The following is a 26,482-nucleotide window of genomic DNA, read 5'->3' on the forward strand; positions in this document are numbered from 1 at the left end:
AGTGCCGTCAATGCGAACAAGAGGTGACCGAGACGTGTAACCAATGGCAACCCATACGATCACGCCGGGTGATACGCCACTATGTCGATGACGATTACACGATTACGATATGCATTCACCGCGATGTCGCCAAACACGGATGCGACCATCATGATGCTGTAAACAGAACCTGGATTCATCCGAAAAAATGGCGTTTTACCATTCGTGCACCGAGGTTCGTCGTTGAGTTCACCATTGCAGGCGCTCCTGTCTGTGATGCTGCGTCAAGGATAACCGCAACCATGGTCTCCGAGCTGATAGTCCATTCTGCTGCAAACGTCGTCGAACTGTCCGTGCACATGGTTGTTCTCTTGCAAACGTCCCCATCTGTTGACTCAGGGATCGAGACGTGGCTGCACGATCCGTTACAGCCATGCGGATAAAATGCCTGTCATCTCGACTGCTAGTGATACGAGGCCGTTGGGATCCAGCACGGCGTTCCGTATTACCGTCCTGAACCCACCAATTCCATATGCTGCTAACAGTATTGGATCCCGAACAAAGCGGGCAGCAATGTCGCGATGTGATAAACCGCAATCGCGATAGGCCACTCTCCGATCGTTATCAAAGTCAGAAACGTGATGGTACGCGTTTCTCCTCCTTACACGAGGCATCACAACAACGTTCCACCAGGAAAACGCCGGTCAACTGCTGTTTGTGTATCAGAAATCGGTTGGAAACGTTCCTCATGTCAGCGCGTTGTAGGTGTCACCGCCGACGCCAACCTTGTGTGAATGCTCTGAAAAGCTAATCATTAGCATATCACAGCATCGTCTTTGTGTTGGCTAAATTTCGCATCTGTATCACGTCATCTTCGTGGTGTAGCAGTTTTAATGGCCAGTAGTGTATTATCAGCTTTGTGGAAATGAATGGATGGGTGGAAGCATGTTGCCAGAGGTCTCTCTGTCGTCCACGGAGTGCTGGATGCCACACTGCATGATGTCAGCATGACTGTAGTGCCAAAGGGGGCGGGACCCTGAAACTCGAGGCCGTTGAAGGAACAGGAAGAGACAGAATGTGTCAATCAGCGACCAGTTATGGTGCACTGCGCTGGTGGTCCTTACTGGAACATAGCCAGGGGAAACATTTTGATCATTTCATACGGAGGAGAATCAGGAAGTAGGGCGTAGTGTGATGAGTATTGTCCAGCAGCGTGCTACTGGACACAGCATTGTTTCCAGAAGCGTTGTGATCGTTCCTTACCACAGGCACTATCTCACGCCGCACAGTGACACGAGACTGCAAGGCACACAATCCCACGCTCCACAGTGGCAAGGTGGCCGCAAGTGGGTGGTCTCTTTGCTCGACGACCAGTAGGTTGCGTTCCATAGTAACCCGTCTATCGGCGTGCCGTTTATGACAGTGCCAAGAGCGTAAGGACTAGACCAAGGAAGTGAGGAGTCCGGTGCTCTTCCCAGGTAAGAGCATATACAGTGCGAGTATAATCATGGAAGTGCCGTCATATGGCGAGAGGAAGCAATGCATCCAGAAACATTGTCGAACTTGATCGTTTTTGTGGCCCCAATGTTATGGTGTGGGGAGGCGTCATGTAGTATCGGCGTACTGACCTCCAAATATTTCAATACAGAGCACCACAAGTCGGCGTTGTTGTGACACTGCACTCCTTTCCCATGTCCGTATTTTTCGGGGTGTGCCACCGCATCGAACAGCGCAGCTGGACGACCTCCTCTGACTAGTGGATATTCTGCGAATGGACAGCACTGCCCGTTCACTCGAGTTAAATTCCATTCAGCTTATGAGGCATGTGATGAGGACACGTACTGTACGTCAGAATGCACCAGTTGTCAACCGCGCTCGTGGAGACATGAGAAGCCCTATCACAAGCACGGAAGTAAGCTGCACAGAACGCACTGCGGTTCGTTGTAATCAAATGACTCAAATCGCTCTGACAACTATGGGACTCCACATCTGAGGTCATCAGTTCCCTAGACTCAGAACTACTTAAACCGAACTAACCTAAGGACATCCCACACAGCCATGCCCGAGGCACAATTCGAACCTGTGACCGTAGCAGTGGCACGGGTACGGACCGAAGCGCCTAGAACCGCTCGGCCACCGAGACCGGCTCCTTATAATCTGACATCGTGTTTAGCACCATGTCCCGCCTTTTGCAATGTTGAGAAGACCATCATATATCGGCGGAATTATTATCTTTGAATAGAAGTGTCATTTCTATTCGTCTCGCAGAGTATTTCTTTCAGTATTATTCAGTAGGAGTTCTTTATATGTATGTTCCAACTTTCATCGAATTACGTCACTTGGACACGACATATCTGGTCGAAATCAGTTCTTCCTTACGTTTTGCAGACCAGCGTGTTTAGTCTCTCAGTAAACTGAACAGCGAGTAGTACTTATGCAGTGCAACGTGGGGTGACTTATGTATATCCAGTTGATATGCGTTTCTGGCTTTTACTGAGTAAGTGACTAACCTGTATATCCCCGAATCTTTAAACAATCCAACTCACATTTATAAAACAGCTTTAGACTTCTGATTGCTTTAAAATTAGTTAATGAGTTAATTATTTGACATTAAGCATGTTTGCGAGAAAAAGTTTCGTGAAGGTTTGATATTATATTTAAAGTTCGTAGGAGATCACTGAGTGCTCTGATTATGAAACACTGAATGAATATATTCTCGGTGACTTGCCCTTCATTTTGAGCAGAAGATAGCTTTCCATGCATCTCTATGTCACATCTCCGGATCAGTGTGACGTACAATGATATAATTATGCAGGCACAGTAAGTTGTATATGTAGATGACGTCTGTAAAAATTGCAACGAAGAGAGTCAGCAGTAAATATGCAATAAATTAAAAAGTCATGCATGATGCTGAAGTTTTGTAGGATGAAGAGCAATATTGCAGTAAGCGATAAACCGTTTTCCTTTCCTTCATTTTTGTGAGTGCGGAAAAATTTCTTAAAGGTTTGAAATTATATTTACGTTCTGTTGCAAGTCACCAAATGCTTTCACTCTCGTCGTGAGCAACTTTTCCACAAGACATATAGACAGTTTCTAACCGTAATGGTGCGTTAAACCCTTAACATAGGATTACACCTCTTCCTGCGTACATCATGACAGCTTTTTTTTGTTTAATTTGCTCAGTAATTATATGAAATATTGAAAGTCATATGCTTATTGCCCCTGGAAGCCGTTACAAAGGCAACCTGAAACGGTATTTATGAACCATGAACCACGAACCATAAACAGCGTTAGCCGCTTAGTACGAGGGTGGTTTGAAAAGTTCTCAGAACGGAATACAAAAATAGTACTTAGATCTCGGAAATTTTTTTATTTTTCAACTTAGTCTCCTGGTAGATTAATGCATTTGTCTGACAATGTTCCTGTACCTTGATCCAATCTCGAAAATGAGTTTCCTCCAGGCCTGCAAAATAGTTGTCAACTCCGCTTACCAATTCTTCGTTTCAAGTGAATCTTTGCCTATCAAGAAAACATTTCAGTTTTGGGAAGGGACGGAAGTCTGTAGGAACCATATCAGGTAAATAAGGCTGGTGTGGCAACAGTTCATACCTAACTTCGTGTAATTTTGCCATGGCGACGGCACATGTGTGTGGGCGCACATTGTCTTGATAGAAGACGACTTTCTTCCTTGCTAAACCTGTAATTTTTTCGCGTACCGTTTGTTGCAATTTGTCCAGGAGGTTGGCATAGTATTCTGTAGTAACTGTTTACCCAGTGGGGAGATAATTCACAAACAGAGTCCCCTCCACATCCCAGAACACTTATTCCATTACCTTTCCCGCCGAAGGAATTGTCTTTGCTATCTTTGGTGGCTGAGAATCAGCATGTTTCCACTGCTTTGACCGTTATTTTGTCTCTGGGGTGTAGCAGTGGACCCAAGATTCATATGTGGTCAAAAAATCTTGTTCGTTTCTCCTAGAACGGGCAAAAATTGTTCCGATATGTCCATTCTCATGCTGTTTTGATCCAATGGCAAGAGTCATCGCACGCGTCTTGCAGATAAATTCTTCATTTCTAATTCTTCAGTCAAAATATGATATACCCTTTCAAGTGACATCTGGCAAGCATGAGCAATTTCACGCACTTTCAATCGGCGATCCTCCACGATCAGTTTGTGCACTTTTAGAATGATTTCTGGAGTAGTGACATATCTTGGCCGACCACTGGGAGGATCATCATGTAAGCTCTCCCGACCAAATTTCAATTCATTTGTCCACTTGGCATCAGTTGTAGATGAAGGAGCAGAATCACCCGGTGTATTCTGGAAATCGGCATGAATGTCCATTGTTTTCATACCTTTCTTTACGAAGTACTTAATCACTGAGGGTTGTTGTTGTGGTTTTCAGTCCTGAGACTGATTTGATGCAGCTCTCCATTCTACTCTATCCTTTGCAAGCTGCTTCATCTCCCAGTACGTACTGCAGCCTACATCCTTCTAAATCTGCTTATTTTATTCGTCTCTTAATCTTCCTCTACGATTTTTACCTTGCACGCTACCCTCCAATACTAAACCGGTGAGCCCTTGATGCCTCAGAATAAGCCCTGCCAACCGATCCCTTCTTCTAGTCCATTAGCCACAAATTTCTTTACTCTCCAGTTCTATTCAGTACCTCCTCATTCGTTATGTGATCTACCCATCTAATTTTCTGCATTCTTCTGTAGTACATTTAGAAAGATCTATTCTCTTCTTGTCCAAACTATTTATCGCCCACGTTTCACTTCCATGCATGGCCGCTCTCCATACAAATACTTTCAGTAACGACTTTCTGTCACTTAAATCTATACACGATGTTAACAAATTTCTCTTCTTCAGAAACGCTTTCCTTGCCATTACCAGTCTACATTTTATATCCTCTCTACTTCGATCATCATCAGTTATTTTGCTCCCCAAATAGCAGAACTGATTTAATACTTTAAGCGTCTCATTTCCTCATCTAATACCCTCAGCATCACCCAATTTAATTCGACTACATTCCATTACCCTCGTTTTGCTTTTGTTGATGTTCATCTTATATCCTCCTTTCAAGACACTGTCCATTCCGTACAACTGTTCTTCCAAGTCCTTTACTGTCTCTGACAGAATTACAATATCATCGGAGAACCTCAAAGTTTTTATTTCTTCTCCATGGATTTTAATGCCTACTCCAAACTTTTCTTTTGTTTCCTTTACTGCTTGCTGAACATACAGATTGAATACATCGGGGAGAGGCTACAACCCTGTCTCACTCCCTTCCCAACCACTGCTTCCCTTTCATGCCCCTCGACTCTTATAACTGCCATCTGGCTTCTGTAAAAATTGTAAATAGCCCTTCGCTCCCTGTACTCGACCCCTGCCACCTTCAGAATTTTCTCAACAGATGGTAGAGTTTTATCAAGACTGGCTCTCCCAATGCTGTCAGTAATTGTGATGGAATGTTATTTACTCCCGGAGCCTTATTTAGACTCAGGTCTTTCAGTGCTAATTACTGATCAAATCTCCTTTTTCCCATCTCCGCAAATCATACGCGGGAACAGCAGAGCCATGTTACCTCCACAGCTCTCTTCCAAGAGCACGGACGTGGCATGTGTTTACAGGCAACAGTCCAATGAATATCATGTGTACAACTCGTTGCCCTAGCGCTGACCTCTCGAGGTGATTCCGAGAACTTTTCACACCACCCTCATAATATCTACGTGTTCCCTATAATGATTTTGCAGTTCATGCAAGTAGACGCGAAAATCATAAACAACATGTGCAATCGGCTCCGCTGAGTCGATCGACAGCGTCGGACGTGTTGTCGTCGAGTCAGGCGCTGCACGCCATCAGTAAAGACTCTGGGAGAACGCAATCGAAGTTGAAGATAACAACATTACAAAGCAAATGAAACGTCGAACGTCGTCATACTGAAACACGCGATGTGGTTTCACGTGCCTTCCAGTTTATGGAGAAAGAAACTGTGCTCAATGCTCCATTGAAGCTAAACAAATTTCAGCTAGTGGCTGAAGCAACTGCTTGTGTAGTTTACTTCTGTTCGTCGAATCAAGAGAGAAATGAACATTTTCCACATTTCATAAGTGAAGGCGCAGATGATCATAGAAGGCCACTGTACACAGTTTCAATAAGCAAGTCGTTCACCGCGTGATGAATAATTTCTGCATTAGCGATTAAATAAGACCGACTCTAAAGGGACTCCATAAAAAGTTACAGGTTAATAAATTTTGATGGCTGTATAGGCTCAATTTGTAAAATTGATTCGCATTCTAGGATTTCTTTGGAAGAAGACGGCGAGTAATCGAGAAGTTCTCCAGAAATAAAGCAGTATCATAGAGAGACGTATTGCATAAGTAAAAACTGTCCGACAGTACATATGCGAGTGTCCTCAAGTTCTCTACATTGTTCACACTTGTAACACAGCATCGTATGTAAGGAGTAACTAAGCAGTACAGGGTCTGTTGAAACCTGTTTCAAAAGGAATTCCAACTGTCGTTATCCATGCTGGCAGTGAGGACAATTTTTATACATAATCCCAACGTAAGACCTATATCTGGCGGGAAACCGGGGATTATCAAAACGACACGGATTTCTCAAATTACAAGTATGAAATGTGGCCGAGGAATAGATTAATACCTAATCTGCTACCTCTGTACTCGTTATAGGTAATGCACCTTACTGCATTAAGCAACTGACTCGTGTTCCAACATCTAACTCCATGAGGGCACACAAGGATATGCTGAGACACGGTCATATCATTTATAAAACACAGCGTTTGAACCGAAAGTAGTTATCCGTGAAACGATTTCCTCCATACCACCCAGAACTGAATCCTATGGATCTGATATGGGCAGGAGTCGAGAACGGCGTTTATCAACGCTGTGCGATACTCAGAATGGACATTTTGTTAACACTTGCAGATAAAGGAATTGCTTCCGTAACTAAAGAAGACAGGAAGATACTCTGTGAGCACCACAAGTACAACTGAAGAGTAGTATATTTCAAATGAATGTTTCCTGTACCAAGAGCTGGAGATGATCTTAAATGTGGGAAATGGTACAGATTCGAATAGTGAGAGCCACAATGATGGAAGCAACACTGATTCCGCTAGTAAAGTTGATACGGTACAGAATAGCAGTGGAGGTAAAACAAACATGGTTACTGAAAATGAAGAAACGTAGGGTAATGCAATATGTTTGATGTGTATGGAAATGTTGACAGTGAAAGATCCGTAGTAGCTGATTGAACGACGACGACGTTGTTTGTAGTTTGCAATAGTGTCCGCAGTTAAACATCTGTGTACGTCTTAACTGTGACGCTACTGTTAACGACCATGTTGTAAGTTTCACTTGGCTCGCTTATAAAATAAAGCCGCTTACATTTTCTTATCTATGCTCGTGCAGTCTCTGACGTCTTTGCTCGTCCGATGGACAGCAGTACCTACCTCTTGCCCCCCCCCCCCCCCCCTCAAACCCACCCTTGCATATTCCCCTCCTGCGCATAGGAGTGTCCTCCTTTGTTTGCGTTTGCATGAAGTGTACATTATCCGGAAAATAAACACTCCCGTGCGTGTCTCAGCACTACGTCGGAAATGGTCTGAAGGACGCCTTGCGGAAAGGCCTGCATGTCTATGAAACAGTCTGCAGTCGCTCCTTGTGATCATTTCCAAAATACATTAATAAAAATGTTCCTCAAAGCACCACCTAAGCACTATTGTTTTTGTTAATATTTATTTGTAACAGTTCCTGGAAACATTTTCTCTGTGGGTGAAGGAAGGAAAGAAGATTTACGTTTAATGCCCCCTCCATTTCAAGGCCATTAGAGGCGGAGCGTAGTCTCGGTTTGTTGAACATGGGGAAGAAAATCGACCGTGCTCTATGAAAGGAGCCACGCCAGTATTCACTTTACTCGGTTTCGGATAATCATGGGAAACCTAGATCTGGGTGGTCCTTCGAGAAGTTTTTCGTATGGCAGAACATTCAAATGGCAGATAAAATAGGAGAATTCCGAGTAGAGAAAGCAAAGAAATCCACCAGGGATTTTTATGTTTGGTAAATAAGAAATAACGTATGGCTCGACACAAAGAAAACAATAAAGAAATTCGAAGTTACAAGAGGGAAATTAATTTTGCAACATTCAGTGTCTGTTATGCTGCTTATTCGCTACAGAGCCCGTTTCGCACCACTTTCCCCCAAGTTCTGCACTGCAGACTTTGATGGCGGTTTTACCAAAACACTTCACCATTAAATTTGAAAGCCATTCGTTAAAAGTCACCTTTCAAGGTACTACATTTTACGCTAATACACGGATATCCGGTTGATAAGCATACTACGCTCTTTGACTGGTAAAGTGAAGGCATTTCTGTGGTCGAAACTTTGGAAGTATATTTGTCAAACCAATAAGATTCCATGTGGCAGGGTCGAGTGTTAGTGTGCTTCGATTAGGACGTGGTAATGTCCTCGATTTTCGTTTTTCTGCGGACAGCTTTCTGTTATGTGCATTCGACGTTTTTGCTGTTCTGAATATACATGAACGTCCGAACGGGCTTGTACCGCTGTGTCTCAAGTTGAGGTTTTCCAATGGCAGTTTCCTGTACTGCAGTAAGGATTACGGCGACGTCATATCATACTCGCACTACGTGGCATAAAAATTTTTCTAAGATACTTTCAGGTCTATGGATGTCCAAACTCAGCTTCCATTGTTCAAAGAGGGAGAAGCACGTGACACTGTGCTGGTATTTCTGGTGTCCATGCTTCTGTTTAGCGTTGGGGCTCTGTGTATTCCCATTGACATTACATTGCTCTGATTATTCTTTAGTGGACGGAGTTGTCTTTTTTCCGATTCTCCCGTATCTTGAACCTGTACATCGTGTGATCGAAGTGTAAATTTGTTGTTTCCCACTGCGTACTTTATCTTCTTACTAATAACAAAAATTTCACTAAAGCATCTTCGATATGCTTTCATCCCTCAGTCTTTTGGAATTCTGTAAAATTTTTGAACTGTTCACCGATGCTGATGTATGCATCCTTGAGACACCACTCGGTTCAATGCATTCTGTGTTAAGTGGAATTGTAAGTCAAAAAGAAAAGGAACTGCTGACAATGGAACTAATTTGAAATTTTAGTCTGCTTTTAAAGCCCGAAAGAGACAAGGGGCGTTTGAAAAGTCCGCGCAAAATGAGGGAGATGACAGCACTGGCGCGTATCGAAGTCATGTTTAGTTAGTAGCATCTTTGGAAAGAACGCACACCAAGTTTCAGCCATATCGGTCTACTTCTTTGTTTCTGGCATACATGTAAGACAAGGAAGCCAAGTGACTGTCAAAAAATGGACGAAAAAGAGTTTCCTGTGGTGATTAAACATTACGTTATGAAAGGCAATACGCCTCAGGAGACTAAAGAGAACATTGATAAATATCACGATGACTCTGCACTTTCGATTAGAACAGTTTATCAGTGGTTTCAAAATTTTCGGAGTGGGCATATGGTCTCAAGTGATGCTGAACGTTCTGGTCACCCTGTGGAGGTTATGATTCCAGAAATCGCTAATAAAATCCATGATATGGTGATGGATGACAGAAGAGTTAAGGTGCGTGAGATTACTAGTGCTGTGGGCATCTTGAATGAATGGGTACATTATACTTTGCAAATACAGTTGGAAATGAGAAAGCTATCCGCAAGATGGCTTCCGCGATAGCTCACGCCTGACCAAAAACGGAATCGTGTGAAGTGTTGCAAGGATGGTTTGCAGCTGTTAAGGAAGAATCCGCAAGACTTATAGCGTCGTTTCGTCACTGTGGATGAAACGTGGACACATTACTATACTCCTGAGACGAAACAACAATCTAACCAATGGGTTATCAAAGGAGAATCAGTACCAGAAAAGGCGAAGACCATTCCTTCTCAAGGGATAATCCTCATCGAATATAACGCCGGCGATTGGACAGCAAAAAAAGTCCTTTTGCATTATGACAATACACTAACACACACCTCAGCAGTTAAGGTGGCCAAATTAATGGAAATAGGATTCCAACTCGTTTCATATTCCCCCTACTCTCCAGATTTTGCTCCCTCGAACTACTATTTGTTCCCCAATTTGAAAAAATTGCTGGCGGGACAAAGATTTTATTCAAACGAGCAGGTGGTTGCAGCGACTAATAGCTATTTAGCAGACTTGGGCCATTCCTATTATTCGGAGGGGATCAACAAATTAGAACAGCGTTAGACGAAGAGTATAAGTCTAATGGGAGACTATGTCGAAGAATAAAAGGTTTTGCCCCAAACACGTAAGCTGTTTTTATTTTTCCACGGACTTTTCAAACGCCCCTCGTAGTCAATGTTGGTGAGTCCTGAAGACTTCATTTTGCTCCAAACTATATTACACTTTAGGCCTTCACTGGGGGACTGTGTATCATCATTGCACTTGATCTGTCTGTAAAGAAGTGACGATCTCGAATCAGGCCAGGACATTAGAAGACGTAATGGTGATCCTGGATTCATTCAAACGTTGTTTCTAACTCCACTTTTCTTTTCCGTTGTGCAATGAGAGCATCTCGTAGTCTTGAATATTTCAACGAAACGGTGATCAGCTAACGTTAGTCATTACCTTTGGGTCAATGCTTTGAATGAAAGAGGAATATTTTCGGAGCATTTTACAGAAGTCACACACCTTATGTACTCAGTTTAGTACAACCAGAAGTAGGAGGCTTCAAGGCTCTTGTACAAACAGTATGAAACGTCCCCTAGGAAACATTTATTAATGACTGTGCTGATAAACCTCTTACATTATGTGATTTTCAAACAGCTGAGCAGAACTGAACCCACTGTGACATTTCGGTCTTTACCTATTCTCATCAACGCTAAACTGACACACAATATTTTTAGCCAACGTAATCTGACTTTCACAAATCCCTACAAAAGAATGGCCCTGACAACCAATAACCTATACCTTTCACTGCCAGCTGAATAAAAGATTCTAAATACTGATAGGCACAGTTAGCAAATGAAAGATTTTGATAGAGAACAAACAATGTATTTACCTTAACAGTATATATATATATATATATATATATATATATATATATATATATATATATATATATTTTATCAGTTCATGACATCCAGCATTACAAATTTACTCTCTCTGGTGGACACACGTCCAGATCATCCGCTCTCAAAACTCTGCCATCTCTCTCCCCACATCCACCACTGCTGGCAGTTCACCTCCAACTGCGCAATGCTACACGCTGTTAACAGCCAACTGCCCAACACTACAATAGCAAATTCCAACAATGTAAACCAGCCACAGACTACACACAGCACACGTCAATGTTTTTCACAGAGAGCGCTACATGGCGTTGCCAACATAAAAACCTAAACAGCCTGCACACGTTTCCCACGAGCCACGCGTATCACCCGACACCGAACTCGCACTCTTTTTATAGTGGGCACCATTACTGCGTTTCATTCAACTGGTCGCTAAACACGTCTGTTCCTCTCACTCATTAAAACGAAATGACACAGCACAGTATTCGGGACAGAGCTTATAGGGGGGGATGCGCATATTCAAGCATGTGAAAGCTACTGAAATCAGGGTTTCCAGCTCTTTCTGTGACGGGGAGCTCTCCTGTTCATTAACAATCGTCAGTTGCGTGTCAGTCTTGTAAATATTTTCCGGGCCAGTTTTATTTGGTCCGTTCTATAATTATTTTTCCTTCGTCTCTGTGGGAAAAGGATAAGTTGGTCTGACACAAAAAAAGTGAGACTGTTACTGCAAATTAGTGTGCTTACCACATAAGTGCTAAAAGTGGTCTCATTTGAGTCGACACACGCCTCAATTCGTCACTTTCACCACAAAAAAGTATTTTCCCGTTCGTCTTACGGAATGTCGCAATTCTTTGCTTCTAACGATTCTGATAAACGTCTCTAGTAGACTGTTCTTTCATCATTACTGCGACGACCTTGTTTGTCATATCGCAAGAACGCAGTTCCAGGTAGAATTAAGTCATTCTACGACAGAGAGGAGCACAGTATTCCAAATATTCAGTTTTCTCTTGGCGGACGTATTAAGTCCCTTTTTGAGTAATCTCAAAAATAACGAAACTTTTGAAACCGACATTCGTGCCCGAGACCGGCGCTCAACTCACTGTCTTCATTTGATAACATGCGACACTACGCCACCAGCGGTGAGGTCAGCACTGTAACAAGGAAAATGTAGCTGCAATGTCACGTAACGCCATCAGTTCGTTTGGGTAATCTGACGTCGTTCACAATCTCACCTTTAACCGTGGCACTCGGTCTGTTAAAAACGAACCTCAAAGGCATTTATTTACCTCCGTTAATGAAACGCGTTTCACGCCTTCGTTCTCAAGTTCGTGAGAATGATAAATGGCGCGGCTGGACGAACGATTTGTCATTCATTATCATAAGGGCTTTCCGCCGCGTCGAGATATAATGCGATGAATAAATTATACGGACGTAGCCATAATTACCAGGCGTTCCTGCTGCAAACGAGAGAATGCTTAACAGCCTAGTGGGCGCTTGCCTCTGAAAGCATCTGAATTCGCCATTGTCCACTCGCTTCTTCCCGCTTTTGCTCGTGACAGAGAATAAAGGAGGCGTTTCGCAATCCTAAATACATCCTAAGTCGCAGTCTTTCATTGTCATCGAACTAACGTTTGATAGACGTTTTTAACTTTCTACGTTTCTTGTACGAATAACATGCTACATAAAAGGAAATAATGGTACAACAATTCTGCTGACAAACTCAGTTTTCAGCACTATGAAAAGGTGGCGAATGACAAATTCAAAACTAAAAAATTAAAATTTCAAAATGTTTTTTGTAGCCAAATGCATAGGTGGCCTCAGCGTCTTGACTACAGTTACTTCAAATGGGGGACCAACATGTTGATAGGTTGAACTCTTGTTCAGGGTTTGCCACGAATGTTGAATAAAACTGCAGTGGTGTCGCTCGTTATCTGTACTGAACTGCGTTTCACTGGCCTCGCATGAATCTGGTAATATACGAGCATTTACAGCATGTACCGAGGCAGGGGCTGGCACAAATGGCTCTGAGTACTATGGGACTTAACATCTGAGGTCATGAGTCCCCTAGAACTTAGAACTACTTAAACCTAACTAACATAAGGACACCACAGACATCGATGCCCGAGGCAGAATTCGAACTTGCGACCGTAGCCGTCTCGTGGTTCCAGACTGAAGCGCCTAGAACCACTTGGCTACAAAAGCCGGCCAAGGCAGGGGAAAATGCTGCACTAATATTCCCTGAACAGAGGAACGTCCACGTTCCTAAATCCCTGCGTACCTACGTTTAGGTTTTTCGGAGCATTTGCTCTTCTCTCCTTGCGCTGCCTGCTTCGACGTGTCCTGTAGTAATTACTTTCTACACTACTGGCCATTAAAATTGCTACACCACGAAGATGACATACTACAGTCGGGAAATTTAACCGACAGGAAGACGATGCAGTGATATGCAAATGATTAGCTTTTCAGAGGATTCACATAAGGTTGGCGCCGGTGGTGACACCTACAACGTGCTGACATGAGGACAGTTTCCAACCGATTTCTCCTACTCAAACAGCAGTTGACCGGCGTTGCCTGGAGAAACGTTGTTGTAATGCCTCAAGAAGGAGAACTGGGTACTGTTACGTTTCCCACTTTTGATAGAAGCCAGATTGTAGCCAATCACGATTGCGGTTTACCGTATCGCGACATTGCTGCTCGCCTTGGTCGAGATCCAATGTCTGTTACCAGAATATGTAATCGGTGGGTTCAGGAGGGTAACACAGAACGCCGTGCTGGATCCCAACGGTCTCGTATCACTAGCAGTCGAGATGACAGGCATCTTATCCGCATGGCTGTAACGGATCGTGCGGCCACGTCTCGATTTCTGAGTCAACAACAGATGGGGACGTTTGCAAGACAACAAACATCTGCACGAACAGTTCGATGACGTTTTCAGCAACATGGACTATCAGCTCAGAGACCATGGCTGCGGTTACTTTTGACGCTGCATCACAGACAGGAGCGCCTGCGATGGTGTACTCAACACGAACCTGGCTGCACGAATGGCAAAACGTCATGATTTCGGGTGAATCCAGGTTCAGTTTACAGCATGCTCATGGTCGCATCCGTGTTTGGCGACTTCGCGGTGAACGCACATTTCATTCGTCATTGCCATACTGGCGTATCACTCGGCGTGATGGTATGGGGTGCCATTGGTTACACGTCTCCGTCACCTCTCGTTCGCATTGACGGCACTTTGATCAGTGGACGTTACATTTCAGATTTGTAACGACCTGTGGTTCTACCCTTCATTCGATCCCTGCGAAACTCTACATTTAATCAGGATAATGCACGACCGCATGTTGCAGGTCCTGTACGGGCCTTTCTGGATACAGAAAATGTTCGACTGCTGCCTTGGCCAGCCCATTCTCCAGATCTCTCACCAATTGAAAACGTCTGGTCAATGGTGGCCGAGCAATTGGCTCGTCACAATACGCCAGACACTACTCTTGATGAACTGTGGTATCCTGTTGAAGCTGCATGGGCAGCTGTACTTGTACAAGCCATCCAAGTTCTGTTTGACTCCATGGCCAGGCGTATCAAGGCCGTTATTATGGCCAGAGGTCGTTGTTCTGGGTACTGATTTATCAGAATTTATGCACCCAAATGGCGTGAAAATGTAATCACATGTCTGTTCTAGTATAATATGTTTGTCCAGTGAATACCCGTCTATCATTTGCGTTTCTTCTTGGTGTAGCAATTTTAAGAGCCAGTAGTGTAACAAGTTACGGACACACTCACTCTAATATTGTGAATTTAGCGTGGTGGGATTCAGTAAATTCTGTTGACACACACACAGGGTTGTGCTGCACTATTCACTATCAACATCCCACATGACGTACTCATTATTTGCTTTCCTGTCACGTAAATCGTTGTGGAGTTCTGAGGTTATTCCTAAAGTAATACTATTCCATTCAAATACGGGCAACATAGAACCCACATGAAATTCAAAGCTACAAAGTGGTTTATAAGTTGACGAAAGCCACAGTTCTTTCAGTTACTACCAAACAACTGTTTTATTCATTACTAGATCGTCCGCATGACCGAATCGGCACTCAGATGTTTCAAAAGGTCGATGCCCCATATATGAAACGAAAAAGTACCTTAGCTCGTGGCATTCAAACAGTTAAACAGTAAACAATTTTGTTTCACTTGTACTTGTAATTTCAGTCAGCCCAGTCCACGTTAATTTGCCGTAACCGCCCCGATATTGTTCATTATTGAGCTCCCAGAACGACAAACAAGATTTAAAATCGTCTCCTTTTAGATACGTATTAATATTGATCCATGAACACTGATGTGAAATGTAGAACTTGTATGACAACATTCGTAATTATATCACAGTAAGTTGAGAAATGCATAATGCAGCAGCGCCTAACACGACAGCGTTTACGATGTACTGACACGCTGTAGCCTCACGAGAGAGACAACTATCGATAGGTCAGCGATACAACAGTACGCATACAGGCCGCTGAACTAAATATGGAAACACCGCCAGCGCGACACTTTACCACTCCAAATACGGTATACGAAAACGGTTGGTATTCAAAACAACTTCCTGTCGTTTTGGAACTGATAAAGACAAGACTTGCATGGTTTTAAAGGATATATTCCCATTCTTCCTGCAAAGTAGTAGCAATTTCAGAAAACGACGTTGACGGTACCTAGCGAACACGCACCATCTCTTCAAAGTAGACAGCCGAAGCTCAATAATGTTAAGATCTGATCACTGTGGCGGCCAGGGGACATGACACAATTTCATCCTCGTGCACACACAACCAGACTGAAACATATTGGAACCATGTCGTCTTCGAAATCAGCATCAAGATTGGGGAATTAATATTGTACCATGGGATGGACATGGTCAGCCAAAATGGTCTCACAATACTTTGCAATGGAACGTTGCAGAATAACCAAGGGGTCCTTGGAATACCACGATGTGATTACCAAGATCATCATCCAACCGCCGCTATTTTTCACTCTAGGAACGAAAACTCGACCACAAGTTGGAAATAGTGTGCAAAGAGACTCATCCGAGCAAATGAATATCTTCTATTGCTTCATTTTATGGCTCCATCACCAAGTTTTCCTATTACTCGTCTTTGCATCACTGATGAGATGTTTTGGAATTCTTACTTATAGAGCTCCTTTCGCGTTGTTTTGTTGTTGTCAGTGTTCGTGAGTGCGTAGTTTAGTTCTGCAGTGGTTTTTGAAGATGTTGTCTCCTTAGTTTCCGTCACAGTTACCTCGTTTTAGGTCCGACAGGGTTACTCGACCCACAATTTCGTACGCGTTGGGACTGAACGTTACGTTTTGCCGCCGTCTCTGTACGCGCTAAAAACTGACGAAAGGATTAGCAGTCTGGGTGCGTGGAATAGCCACGAGAGTGTTTCTGCTGTCATACGAAATTGCATCCCACACCATCAAAATGTAGTTAACGTAGAGTAATGAAATTTGGGAAAAATATTTGTCTAGATAACATATTTAAGTAAGACCACAGGTTAATGTAAGCGCGAGATAAGCCATTGCAAATGTGCAATGCTAGTACACTTTTAAGCGGCGTAACCACCTGACTGTTGAGTGCCAGCATACAAACGTGCACGAACGGTATTGTACATGTGCCGGATGTCAGTTTGTGGGATGGAATTTCATGCCTATAGTGCATGATCGGTCAGTACAGGGACGGACAACGCTGGTTGTGGATAACGCTGGAGTTCTCGTCTGGTGATGTCCCGTATGGGCTCGATTGAAGACAGATCTGGTGATCTCGCAGGCAAGGGCCACTTGACGACATTCTGTAGGAAATGTTGGGATTCCACAGCTGTATGTGGGCGAGCGTTACCCTTTTGAAAATCATCCCCTTGAATACTGTTCTCGAATGACAGCACGACTGGTCGAAGCACCGGACTGATATAACATTTTGCAGTGAGGGTGCATGGAATAACCACGAAAGTGTTCATGCTGCCATACGAAACTGCACCCTAGACCATAACTCCAGGTGGTCGAAGCACCGGACTGATATAACATTTTGCAGTGAGGGTGCATGGAATAACCACGAAAGTGTTCATGCTGCCATACGAAACTGCACCCTAGACCATAACTCCAGGTGTAGTTCCAATATGTCTAACACGCAGACAGGGTGCGTTCAGGTCCTGAAGTTGCTTCCTTCTAAGCAAAATACGACCATCACTAGCAAAGAGGCGGAACCAGCGTTCATCACATCCCATTGGCTACATTCCTGCCAAATCTTTCTGTAGGGTAGCAGAAGGACCATCAGATTTCTCGTAGCCCTATTACATGACCTCGTTCATTAAGGTGTCGATAACGGCGTTTGATTCTCCTTAAAATTATTCTTGACTAACATCAACTTACCTCGTAAAATTTCAAAAGTAACTAACGCTTACGATAGTTACACAGTGTATTTAAAGCAAACCTGATTTGCATCCTCATATTAGCCCTACTAGCCCAAATCTTATGCGAATGGTGCGAAATTTGAATAGGCATCGTCTTTCAGATGTAGTAGAAGTACGCCTTCCGACTATCGTTTATGTCACATAACTTCTTCTTCGTGTTGCGATTTTTTCTTCCGTCAGTGTAGGACTCCGATATGGAGCCTCTTTAAAGGCCAAACAGTTCGGCTATCTTCGTTACAGAGGCACCCACTACAGGAGCGCCAACCATTTGCCCTCTTTCGAAATCACTTAGACTCGATATAATGGACTCACAACTCCTCAGAGCCCTATTTTGACCTTGTCTGACACTTGCAACGTATTGAGGACATTTCACAGGTATCGGACGTCGTCAAATACATTAGAGCAGCCGGCAAGCTTAGCTAGTGTCAGCATTTATGTTGAAGCATGCATTTCTTAAGCTGTTTCCGTACTTTCCTGCATCTCCTGTATTTATAAAGCCGGCACAAGGTTCGTTTGCTTACAAAATCAACACTGTTAAGAGGGAAATACCTTATATTTCTTTCTAACTACCATTTACTACGATAGAAACAGTTATACGTTCGACGAACTATGGAACTTTTCAGTACAGTGAAATACACTGATTAACATAACGATATGAAAAGAAGACTGCTGACAGCAGTAACACTGGACAGCTAAGCGTAATATCCATCCCCACAACGCGTTATAAACAGTTAGAGAGTGACTAACAACATAAGCTGTTCATTAACACTAAAATGCTATGGTTAGCCCGAGTAACTAATTAAGAGGTACTAAACTGCACTGATGACAAAAGAGTCTTACAACGCAACCTGACTAAAAGCAGGGACATGTTGAAAGGACATATATGCAGATGCATCAAGAATAGTCGAGGGGTTCGCCGGAATAATGTGCTAGCCCCACAGCTGGAAAGTATATGGGTGACCACGGTATTCACTGCGTATTCGAGAGCACCACATACTGATAAAAAGTAGTTCATTTGTGCAGCTGGAGAAAAACTGTCAGTTGTGTCAATTGCTTATCATATTGTATTTATTTTCTTGAAGTTGAAATTAATCAACGTGTAACATGAAGTATCTCAAAATTACGCTCTCATCGGTTAGCACTTTCTTTGTTAATTTGGTAATGGAGTGAAGCTTGGGGGGTGGGGGAGGGGGGTGAAGACTGTAAAGGAAGATTAAGTACAGTTTCAAAAGGAAATAGGTCGCAGTATTTATGTAAATATGAAACAACTTGCATAAAATATTGTGTGGAGGCTTGCCAGAAACCAGTCTACGATGCGTTGAGTAAAACAACAGCAACAAATGTTTATGCAGTTGTACCAAAAAGATGTGGCCAAACTTTCAGGAAAAATTCCTCACATGTAAAGAAGGAAAATATGCTGTATTGACACAGATCCAGTAACGCTTTATTTCCATGTTAGAGCTCATTTCTACTTTTCTTCATAATCAGATTAATCCTAGCAAAGACACAGCAAAAAAACGTATCAGCACAGAGTGAAACAGTTACCTAAGTGAAGTGTTCAAAAAGCCATCGGTTAGCTACGTTACATGCATCAATCGACCTTCGCTTCGAATCCCTGAAGAGCTGATGTATGGGTGTGGATTGCATATTGTTTCACGTCCTTCCACAAATCCGGGAGGAGTCTGTACATCTTGTAAGGGGTTCCGTACAGGAAAGCTTTCATATGCCCCCAGAAATAAAAAGGTAGTGATTTCTGCCCGGAGAGAGTGGAGTCCAAGAATGTGGTTCACCAATAACTGCCATCTGTCACAGAATCTATTATTTAGAAGCATATCGATGAAATGCATAGGAATTCCATCATGTATGATGTACATATTTTGTCGAACTCGTAAAGGAACATGTTGTAGCAGAATAAATGAACAGAGTATTCTCTAAGAAAGCAAGGTAAATTTTGCCCCTGAGACTGGCTGGAAGAACATGAGACCCTAAATAATAGTCATCAACTATCCCGGTCCATACATTGACAGAAAATATTTGTTGATGACGTGACTGCACAATTTCATGAGGATTCCCGGCAGAGCCTAGGCGCTCGTTGTCTTATTATCCGATCGCAATGAAACGAAGAAGCATACGTGCACAGCACATCTGCACCAAAGTGAGGGTTGACACATTGCTGAATGAGCCATTGGCAGAATCCACCAGTGCAGGATAATCAACTGCTGGTGGTGACTCACCGCCTGCAGCCACTATACTGCGTACAAATACCGTGCGTTCTGATGTAGCCACTGTTGCCACCTGTTACGATTTTTTCGTGATTTTCCCTACTTTTACATAATTGTGCCTCGTCACTACATGACTGCGACTGGACTATGTATAATGGAGTTGTATTTTTGTAGTACAGTAGTGGTGTGAGAATGAAAAGAAACTGACGTACACCAGTATGGAGTGCATATTTGATATATTAAGGGCTAACTTCAGTTTGAAGTTTCTCGACTTTACACTTGCCAAAGGCGATAATGTGCCGACTTTTGACTAGCCAAGATGGAAACCAAGCATGTAGTATCCTCCAGACAGTCATGTGGTCAACATTATATGTTGCAGCTAATTATCTCTCCCTGAGACAAGGGTTTTCGTCAATTGCACGATGAAGTTCCTCTTCAGGTGAGGCAGTCTCGTCGTTCTAGCAACCCCTCCCCCCCTCCCCTCCTAGTCACGAGTAGTAGGCTCGAACATCCCACGCTCCCAAAGACGACGATCAGTTGCTTCGAAGGTCATCCTGTCGGGGTATCGTCGTTCAGGAAATATCTCCAGATACGAGTGTCGTGCTCCAAGACCATTACCATTTGATAATCCGTAGAGCAGAGGGGCGTCTGCTATCTCTTCTTTGAGTACACTTCCATTATAATGCACAATCCACCAAGTCCGTGATGATCTCTAAAAAGTTAATTCTAGGGGCTTGATGCCATTAGAGCAGTGAAATCTCTCGCATGTAACTCAAGCATCGAAGTGAATCACATTTCAACATTATATTTGTACATAGGTACAACAAGCACTGTGAAACGTTCCAGGCTGCAGCCAGCCTCGTGTTTCAGTCTCCTTATTGCTCAGCACACTTAATCAATCTAAATAACAGGTCAAATTAATCAGTAAATTTCCATGTGTTTGAAAAAAAAATTGGTATTAACCACGAGGGTGGGTGATTATTCTAGAGGATTTCCTTTAATTTCTTTTAATTGAAGTGAATGTTTCATTCACTCTTGAAGTTAGCGCAGGGTGAAAACATGGCCCTCATAATTTCTGCCTGCCCTCTCACCTGGCCTCATCTAGAAAAAATATTGGGAATGTTTCAGCCATGACATACAAAATTTGTACAGGATGATAGGCGCTTGGTTCAGATTGATCAGTCACTACCTGGTGACTTTTCGGCTATAATTTTACTCCTCAGGTTTCTCTTTACTCACAAACCTTTCGATGCAGTCATCTTCAACCCTTCAGTTCTGCGATTCACAGTCCGTTAAGACGATTTCTTGTTCGTCCGGTCCATTTTATGAGATTCTTTCCAGTCCTCTCCCTCTGAAGATCCACAGTTACGACACACTCATGTATTCACTCATTTTCCCATGATGAATATTTGACCCTTGTTTCATCGGAACAGTCATAACAATAAACGTGAGTAATCTGTGACTTTGCTTCATTACAGCAGCTGACAGATTCCATCACCACTCAGTAATTATTAATATTTAATCAGGCCACGCAACTACAGCTTAGCTTGGCAACACTTTCTTTCAGTTTCCAAACATACAATTCCTTTTTAAACACATAGACTGTAGTGGCGGACTTGCACTTACGTGCATGTAAGTGGCAAAAGAGATCTACTAGGACCTCACACCAGTAGCGCCTTGCAAATGTCGGTGAACATCATAACATTACAATTTACTTCAGTCTAACCAAACGTAATCAAGAGGGCATTTTGATCATTTCATGTAAGAAAACGTTTCATATAAATCTGGTAGGTACTGTTTGTTCCCCGTGATTAACGTGATCAAGAGCAGAAACATAAAATGTGCTTTGACACGGAAATAAAACTTTTTCGGTCCTGTTGACAGGTAATACATTTGCTTACTCTATGTGTGCGGACTGTTTGCTCAGAGTTTGGTCATACCTATTTGTTACACTCTGCACAACGATTTAAGTAATATTGGAGCTAATTCTACATGAAGTATAGCCTGTATTATGCTATTGAAATGACATCCGTGGACAGTGAGAATGGCTGTATGAGTACCGTTTCCAATGCGAAATAAATACTAGGAAGAATTTTAGTTTCTGATAAACCTCTGCATGTACTTTATTTAATCGAGTAATACCGACCAGCTGTAGGACAAATTGTAGTTTGTAGCACAGGAGAAAAATATGCCTCCATGGAGCAATTCTTGCACTGAAAGAATAGAAATCCCTTCACCATGTGGGAGCTGTGGGGAATAAACCAAAAATTTGTAGGCGTGTTTCTCTATATCAGTCTCGTGCCAGTCGCATAAGTGACGGGAGGAGCGTCACTACGAAGATGGAAATCACATTTGCTTTAAATACGCACCTTAACACACGTGAGCCTTAGTTGCCTTCGAGATTGGACGTGGTGAGTTGATGTTAGTCAAGAATGTCATTAAGGTGACACAGCCGCCATTATCAACAGCCCACTGAGTTCGAGCCAGATCGTGTAACAGGGCAACAAAAACTGGACGTTCCTTCGGCGATTTTATAGAAGAACTTGGTATTCATGTAGCCACTGTATATGGCTGTTGGCAGCAACGGTCACGAGAAGGTATGATCGCAAAAATACCGGTCTCCAGACGGCCACGTCGCACTTGCGAGAGGGAAGACCGAAGTGTTCGGTGTATGGCTGTGGAACACAGTACCGCACCAGCAGCAGCAATTCGAGCAGTAGTTGGCACCACAACGACACAACAATCTTTTACAAATCGGCTACTCCAATAACAGCTCGGAGCCACACGCCCTGCTGTGTGCATTCTATTGACCTCGGATCACTGCCATATGCGAATTCAGTGGTGTCATGCGAGATCGTATTGGAGAGTGGAGTAAAATGGTTCAAATGGCTCTGAGCGCTATGCGGCTTAACTTCTGAGGTCAAGAGTCGCGTAGAACGTAGAACTAATTAAACCTGAGAAACCTAAGGACATCACACACATCCATGCCCGAGGCAGGATTCGAACCTGCGATCGTAGCGGTCGCCCGGCTCCAGACTGTAGCGCCTAGAACCGCATGGCCACCCCGGCCAGCAGAGTGGAGTAGCGGTCTGTATTGTTTCCTGAGGAAAGCCAGTTCGGCCTTGGTGCCAGTTATGTCCTTCGGCTGGCTAAAAGTAGGCCATGTGAGCGCGTGTAACCAATCTGTCTGCGTAGTACCTGGATTAATGGCCTGCAGTACGATTTCGTATGACAGTAGGAAGACTCTTGTCGTTATCTGACACACATAGACTACAAATTTGTACATCATTCTGGTGGTTCGATCTGTTGTGGTGCCATTCATGAACAGCATTCCAGTGGTTGTTTTCCAACAAGATAACGCTCGTCCACATATGGATGACAAGCTCATCAGAGTGTTGAGATGTTTCCTTGACCTGCTCTGACCTGTCTCCAATGGAGCACATAAATTATATCATTGGATGGGGATTCCAGTACTACCCACAACCAGCATTAATCGTCATTGCACTAACCAACCAAGAGCATCGGGTATGGAACTCCGTCCTAGAAGATGACATGTGGTTCCTTTACTACACAATGGATACATGTTTTTATGTTTGTATTTAACATTCTGGCGCATAGACCACTTATTAATGTACTAGCATTTCCCATTTGTAATGGCTTATCTCGAGCTTACGTTAACCTGCTATCTTGCACCGTTAATCTGTTAAATGTGTTACACAGACAAATCTATTCCAGAAATTTAATTACTCTCTGTTAACTATTTATTGGTGATGGTTTTTTTCCGTCAGGGTATTTTGACTGGGCTTTGCGTGAAGCTGGGCTAATATAGGAAGTGCGTCGTTTTAGTGGACGTATTCGCCGCTTGTAGCCGGGGAGAACAGAACATAACTCCAACGGCGGTAGATTGGGACTGGAGACGCTTTGGTGTTGCTCCGCTGTCTGAGAGGCAGTCACTTGTGCGCGGGCATCGGGGCATGCCGATATCTATTATGCGGCCCCGCGTGCTGTACAGAATACCGAGGCGAACTGCTGCACACGCCGCGAGCTGCGTCTGAAAGGAGTCCCCAGGGATGGAAATTGCAAGCCGACTGGCGGCGAGAGAGGAAGAGGGGGCCGCCGCCAAGAAACTTGGCAACATCAAGAGAAAGCCGCTATAGTTGGATAGGCAGGGGGTGTGGAGGGAGGGATGGCGGGGTGGGGGGCGCTGTGCAGCCACTCCCAGTCCGGAACCCCCGATTACTAGTCCTCGAGGACCGGTCGCTCTGAGCAGCCGCCGGCCAGAGGTTAAACTTTCCGCAGCGCTACGTGTCTTGCACACACAGCGAAAACACTTCGCTGGCGCCGCGGTATCACGAAACAGATGCATTTTACATCTGTAGGCTCACAAGGGAAACCACTCCCTGCCGAGTGCAACGGCTACTTCCAGCTCCTCATTCACCATTCGACTTTCATCCTCCGCCAAACAACGTTGTAGCTGTTTGTCTTGAGAGAATCTAAACAAAAAGCTTAATATAGAGAGGAAGTTTATTTATGAATGAGCAACAAAACTGTGTTTCCGTTGTACTAATATTTTTTATATTTCGGAACGATTTCCGTTTTATTGGCACATCGCCAGGAAAAGACTGACCAAAAATGGTTCAAATACTTTTGAGCACTATCGGACTTCACTTCTGAGATCATCAGTCCCCTAGAACTTAGAACTGCTTAAACCTAACTAACCTAAGGACATCACACACATCCATGCCCGAGGCAGGATTCGAACCTGCAACCGTAGCGTTAGCGAGGTTCCAGATTAAAGCGCCTAGAACCGCTCGGCCATTCCGGCCGGCAAAAGACTGACCAGCATCCACAAGAGTAGGAAACCAAACGTTAGAAACAAAGATACTATCAACACACATACACAGAACCTTTGAAAGTGACATTAGGTGTCAAATCGAGCGGTCATTACTTATTTTATGCGCTACTCATCTTAAATATTACTGATAAAGTAAAATTCTCAAGACAGATAGTTATCAAACAGAGCACATAACGAAAACGCACAATACTGAAGTACACAAGTTGAATAGATATGACGGTAAAGTTAATGAGATAAAACAAAGTACAGTATGTGGCAATTATATTGCGATAAAAGTCTCTGGAGATGGGTGTGATCATTGGGGCTGAGGTCTGGGAGAATCTGGCTTGTTGACTGGATCATATCATAACAGTACTGGGTTGTTTCCCTGTTCTCTAAACTGAAATGATACATGCTGGCCTCTCTGTACACTTACCCGTCCGATGCCTCTTTTCGTGATTCTCGTTTTTTTTTGTGTGGACGGTTTCGGTTTTTTTAACGCACTTTTCTGTTATTACTATTTTTAAGGTTACTGAAAACATACCTTATGCAAGAGTACAAGAATGCAAGAAAAATGAGTCATCCTGATACTCTCTTTACGTCCAATGCAAATAAAAAATAAATAAAGTCATAAATTTTTGTAAAGTAAATATAATCTTGTGTAACACATCAATAGATAAGTAATTATTTTGTTGGCAACATTCAGTACCACAGTAAACATTTACACCGATATGAATACCTCAAAGTCAATCGTTAATATAACAATGCATGTGCAGTGGTACTCATGCCATTGCCGGCCGCGGTGGCCGAGCGGTTCTAGGCGCCCAGTCCGGAACCGCGCGACTGCTACGGTCGCAGGTTCGAATCCTGCCTCGGGCATGGATATGTGTGATGTCCTTAGGTGAGTTAGGTTTAAGTAGTTCTAAGTTCTAGAGGACTGATGACCACAGCTGTTGAGTCCCATACTGCTCAGAGCCATTTGAACCATTTTTTACTCATGCCATTGCGGCACTTGCGTAACAAAAATTGGTTGTTTGTACTGCAAGAAGACAGTTTTATCATATTAAGTGCTACATTTATGCCGTAGTTTTACGAAAGCATTTACAGCCTATTTGGTAATGTTGTTATAGTGGCATGTCGTCGAAATATACTTCAAAGTGGAAATGGTTATTTCAGTCACAAAACTACAATCATGACCCGCTTACTAAAAAGTTCTTCTGCGCGATTTCATCTGCTAGACACTGTCGCCAGAATCACTGTAAGTAGCATCTATTTGTTGTCCGCCATATCTACGACAAAACTATCTTTAATATTCCACAAAAGTGATATTACACATAGTTTTCAATTAGTAAATTTTATCATTTTGGATGTCATAATAGTTGACATTGTACCAAGTGATTCGAAAATGAAGCTTAAGGAAATTGATATGTTCAACTGTAATTGATCATTTAGAACCACGTGAGAGGTTGGAGTTGTATGGTTATTTAGCTTAACTGATTTTATTGCTAATATTTGTACCTTTGTTGCCCACACCTGCTAGTTCGGTATGAAATTCGTAACTTCCTTCAACTCAAGTACAGCAAAATGAAGTATTCTCCACCTACGCGTATGCTCAGTCAGCCCCGGCTGTATCACCAATATACAATTTCTTACAGTCAATGAAATTGGTTTTCCAAAAAATTAATCAACTCAGCTGGTGATTTTGGTTATTTTTTTCTATAAAAGCAACGACTAAACCGACTTGTTAAGCAGCAGTAGCGTTTACAAAAGCACTTACACTAACTGTACCAAAAGGAAGAATCCTTAAACCAGTAATAATAATTTTAACTTTCATTTACGAATGTAAATGAGGAAAAGGAAAAGTACAACAGCAGAGCGCGTTATTTTAAGTATAATAATCAGAGACACATACTTATCCCT

General features: G+C 43.1%; 1 protein-coding gene across 1 annotated transcript in view; it reads right to left on the reverse strand.

The window, feature by feature from the left end:
* LOC126282340 (hemicentin-2-like) overlaps window positions 1–26,482 on the reverse strand; it is a 198,508-nt gene that overhangs the window by 120,586 nt on the left and 51,440 nt on the right. The gene's annotated exons all lie outside the window — the stretch shown is intronic.

The sequence above is a fragment of the Schistocerca gregaria genome, chromosome 7 (genome assembly GCF_023897955.1).
Source record: "Schistocerca gregaria isolate iqSchGreg1 chromosome 7, iqSchGreg1.2, whole genome shotgun sequence".
NCBI classification, from domain to species: domain Eukaryota; kingdom Metazoa; phylum Arthropoda; class Insecta; order Orthoptera; family Acrididae; genus Schistocerca; species Schistocerca gregaria.